At 48.4% G+C, this 4,921-nt stretch overlaps 1 long non-coding RNA gene across 1 annotated transcript; it reads left to right on the top strand.

The window, feature by feature from the left end:
* Positions 1–3,021: 3,021 nt before the first annotated feature.
* LOC102550325 (uncharacterized) lies at positions 3,022–4,384 on the top strand. Its single transcript, NR_110715.1, is given in 3 exon segments — positions 3,022–3,162; positions 3,979–4,069; positions 4,193–4,384. It is a non-coding gene; the product is annotated as an uncharacterized LOC102550325 (long non-coding RNA).
* The last annotated feature ends 537 nt before the right edge of the window (positions 4,385–4,921 follow it).

Raw genomic sequence — 4,921 nt, 5'->3', positions numbered from 1 at the left:
CTGAGGCCAGCTTTGGATGGCCTTAGGGCTCCTTCTCCAGACCAATTTAAAATGTCCCAGCTCAACTGGGGCTGGATAGGTGGCTCAGTGGTTAAAAGCACATGTCATGAAGGACCTGGGTTTGGTTCCCAACACCCATGAGGCTTACCTTACCACTTCCTTCAGTACCATGCACGTCTGTGGTCCATGTACCATACAAAATAAAATAAATCTAAAAAGTATGCCTCAGCATATTTCAGCTCAGACTCCTTTTGCCGAAAGACCACCCCAGAGTCTATCTGGCATATACCCTGACACTCACACACACACACACACACACACACACACACACACACACTCGAGCACACGCGCACACTCGCGCACACACACACATGCACACACACTCGAACACACACACACATGCACACACACTCGAACACACACACACATGCACACACACTCGAACACACACACACACACACACACACACATCGCTGTTTATTTAACCTTGTGTTCTATTGTATCCTTCTGCCCAAACCTCTCTGAGTAGTTCTGGTCCCTTCCTTGCACCACCCCAGCTGTGTCTCCCACCTATGTCTCATGTATCATCCCCAACATTAGGAGGTCCATTCACACTCCTGTTTAACAACTAGCACAGAATATGCTGTGCAGACCAGTGTCCAGTGTTAGTGCTAAGGCCATAGCAGGAGAGGGACAGACAACTAGAGAGGAGCAGGAAGAACAGACAGGGAAGAGACAAGTATGGTCCACAGGACAGACACTTTCTCCAATCTTTTCCTCTCACTCCCACAGGTGCCAGACCAAACAGTGGAGCCACTAGAGTTTCTCTGGTTATGCCTTGTCCCTTCCTGTGACACGACTTTCACAAGCCTTCCTGCCACCCACTGTCTGCCAGGCTGTAACCCTGATCTCTTAGCTGCCATGGCCCTAGGGAATCTGTCACATCCTTACTAAGACAACAACTATTTATGCCTCCTCCTCCCACCACACCTGTGTTCTAGAGACCCCCCCTTCTCCTCCAGGAACACAGTATCCAATCAACCTGGAAAGCCTAGGACCACACTCTGCTCTAGGATGCCTCCTCCCACAGGTTCCCCACTAGGCCTTCTTCCAGTCAGTGGTTTATTCAGTTGCCCTATTTCCAGGGAGAAAGCCTCCATTTCACAAGCAGGGTCTGGGGAGGCAAAAACAGCCAGTGAGGCTCAGAATAAATAACTTTCTTCAGTTTCCACAGCCAAGACACAAACCCAAACTTCTTGGCACCATCTTCTGACTCATGGTCAGGCATCCTCTGAATCATGTCTCTCAGTAGGTATCTAACACACAGGTGAGCACTATCAGGACCAGTCTAGCTCGAGCTCTGGGGACAGTGTCAGAAGCTGTGGTAAGAAGGTCCTCCCGTGTAGGGCCTCCCACCCAAGCCCACTCTTCTTCTACATACAATGCTCTGGCTCTGGGGCAGAGATCCTGCTCTGGCCCTTTCCTTCTCTGAACACCAGCTCTCCATTTTCTCATGGTAACTTTCTCAAGGCACTTTGAAGCCTTTCTTTCATTCCTGGGACTGTGGCTATCAGCTGTGGATGGGGACAGAAATAGCTCCTTAGGACCTAAGATCCACAGAGGGCACCAGTCTGAGACCCAAATAGCACCTGTCCTATCTGAGCCTCATTCTCCTTAACTGCTCAGGTGTTTGCACTGGCCCATAAAGACCAGAGAGCGCACATCAAAGGCACAGATGAACAATACTATCATAAATCCTACAGCAAATATAAGAGAATCTACCCTGGCCCCCTGAGCATCGAGCCATAACCTCTCAGGGTGTTTGCCACAAGAATTATAGAATCTGGGAAGGAGTCAAAGTTCATGCATTTCAGAGGCAGCTCTCATGGGTAATATTGTTCTCTGTTTTTCCAAACTTTCCAAGGTGATCATCTTATTCATAATTGGAAAAGTATTATATGGTTGCTCACACCTGCAAGCCCAGCTACCTTAGAGGATGAAACAGGAGGGTTGAGAGTTCAAAGCTAGTTTGGGTCTTCAAGGGTAGCTTGGGCAATTTAGCAAGATCCTTGGTCTCAAACAAAATAGCAAAAGAGGACAGAGGTGTACCTCAGTGGTAGAAAGCTTGCCCGATGTGTACATAAAAGTCCCTGTTTGGGTCCCACACTGAAGAGCTGAGGCTAGCCTGAAGCTGCACCAAACCTGAAAGAGAGCGTGTTCTGGGGACACTTGCCACCTTTCCTTACTGTGTGGCCCCTGAAGCGTGAAGATGGCTCTATGAGGCAGTGTTGTGTGACTTTTCCTCAGGAGATGTGAGCATCTAGTCATACCAGACTGAGCAGCAGTGGTGGTCCCATGTGGTGAGCCAAGAACTTACAGGAACATGACAAAGGGTTAGACAAGGTTAACCCCGGGCAGGAGAAGTGGCTCAGCAGCTGAGAGCACTGACTGCTCTCCCAGAGGTCCTGAGTTCAATTCCCAGCAACCACATGGTGGCTTATAACCATCTGTAATTGGATCTGATGCCCTCTTCTGGTGTGTCTGAAGACAGCTACAGTGTACTCATATAAAGAGAAGAAGAAGAAGAAGAAGAAGAAGAAGAAGAAGAAGAAGAAGAAGAAGAAGAAGAAGAAGAAGAAGAAGAAGAGGAGGAGGAGGAGGAGGAGGAGGAGGAGGAGGAGGAGGAGGAGGAGGAGGAGGAGGAGGAGGAGGAGGAGGAGGAGGAGGAAACCCCCAAACAATCGCATCACCCAAACAAACAAAAGACAAAACTCCACCATGCATGAGGAACCACCTCACAAAAGCCTCCCCTTTAGTTAGCATTCTCTTTCCTATAAACGCTAACACACACACTCACACACACATGCACACACAGAGACCAGGGGCCATAAGCTGTGGCAGGATTACATACATGTGGGAGTGCAGGGCACACAGGAGTCCTCAGATCTCAGGTGAGGGGTTAATGAGACTTCCTTCATCTCTCAGCTTTCCACAGGGGCTATTAATATCCCTGATCCTGTCAGCTACTCTGATTTCAAGATGGTGAATGACCATGCCATTCACAGAGGACGGAGTTCCCTTCCGGCACGGACCTTGTCAACCAGGCTCCTGAGACAGCAGAGCAGACAGGTAGAGAGGATTGGACCTCTGGTGTCCTCTAAGGTGAGGAAGGGTTTCTGGGTTTGTAGTTGCTTTTTAAGACAGGATCTCTCTGTGCCTCCTGAAACTCACTATGTAGGTCAGACTGGCCTTGAAGTCCGCAGATCAGATATCCCCCTGCCTCTGCCTTCCTGGTACTGGGATTGTAGGTTGGCCTAGGGTTTCCGGTTGAAGTACTGTTGCTGTCTATTATCATGTCACTTCCAGCCCACAGCACTGGTGCAGCGTCCTGGGCCCTTGCTCGGCAGAGTCTGCGGAGTCTCCTGCCTCTGAGCTGCATGCTGCTAGCCACTGCCCCTGAACTCTCCCTGCCTGTGCCCACTGTTCAGCTCTGACTGCCTCCATCCTGTCCTGCAAGCACCTGTTCACAAGCCAGATCACACTGGAACCCTTGTCACTGAGTTCTACCCCTCCACCCCTGACCCCCACCTCCATCCGGCTTCCACTCCCCACAGCGACTGATTTTCTTTTTATTAAAAGACAACTCTGGGAGAGGAGAGATGGCTCAGTGGTTAAGAGCACTGACTGCTCTTCCAGAGGTCCTGAGTTCAAATCCCAGCAACCACATGGTGGCTCACAACCATCTGTAAATGAGATCTGATGCCCTCTTCTGGTGTGTCTGAAGACAGCTGCAGTGTACTCATATATAATAAATAAATAAATCTTAAAAAAACAAACAAACAAACAAAAAAGACAACTCTGAGTGTGGTTCCCAGCTAAGCACCTTGCACTTAAGCAGTCTTCTGAAGCATGGTATTGGGGTCCTTGGCAACATGATCACCACATCAGCTTCTGTCTCCTCTCCTCCCACTCCACCAGATTTGGTCTGATATTCCGGGATGTCTGCTATGCCAGAGCACTCTCTGCACATCCGTTCCTCTATCCTGTCCTCTTTCATGTAGATGAGAATGTAAGTATCCTCTAATGTCTTTTCAGGTAAGACAAAGCTTTTGACTCTGACTTGCAATAGCAAACGCTTTTTTTTTTCTTTTTTTCTTTTTTCTTTCTTTTTTTTTTTTTCTTTTTTTTGCAGCTGAGTATGGTGGCTCATGCCTGTACTCTCAGAAGTTAAGAGGCTGTGGCAAATGGATCGTGAGAGTAAAGCCAGCCCATGGACACCAGGGAATGTAGACCAGTATTAGAGGGTTTGTCTCCGATGCATGGGTCTTAGGTTTGAAAAATAAACCAATTCCAGGGCTGGGGTGTGGCCCCCTGGTGGGCAGAACTCGTGCTTAGTGTGTTATAACAAGCTTCTCATTTCTGGAGTTAAATGTATGGTATGTGAGTTTGTATGTAATGGAAACAGACTCTGTCGGGGTGGTAATCAGAGGAAAGTCCTGTATTAATTACTTTTCTCACAGCCAGGACAAAAATACCTTCCAAAAGCAACTGAAGGAAGATTTTACTTTGGCTCTGAGTTAAGAGTACAGTGTACCACAGCAGGGAGGACTTGACGGCAGGAATGGGAGGCAGCCGGTCATGGGCAGCTATGGTCAGAAAGCACTAAGAGGACCCATTTGTTTGCTTTTCCTTTTCATTCAATCCAGATGTCCCCGGCCTAGGGTACAGTGGCGCCCACATTCAGCCCAAGCCTTCCTCTTCCCACCTTTGTCTCCTGCTGACAATCAAATATTAAGCATCATTGTCCCAGCAGAAATGAGTCATGTTCATAATTCTATCCAAAGAGTGCTGTCAGATGATTGACTGTTTGCTGGCTTTGGTTTTGGTTTTTCCAAACAAGTCGAGTGCTGGGATGAAAGGT

The sequence above is a fragment of the Rattus norvegicus genome, chromosome 2 (genome assembly GCF_021556685.1).
Source record: "Rattus norvegicus strain SHRSP/BbbUtx chromosome 2, alternate assembly SHRSP_T2T, whole genome shotgun sequence".
Classification (NCBI taxonomy): Eukaryota; Metazoa; Chordata; class Mammalia; order Rodentia; family Muridae; genus Rattus; species Rattus norvegicus.
The sequence above is the reverse complement of the archived record's forward strand: the minus strand, read 5'-3'. Positions and strand labels throughout refer to the sequence as shown.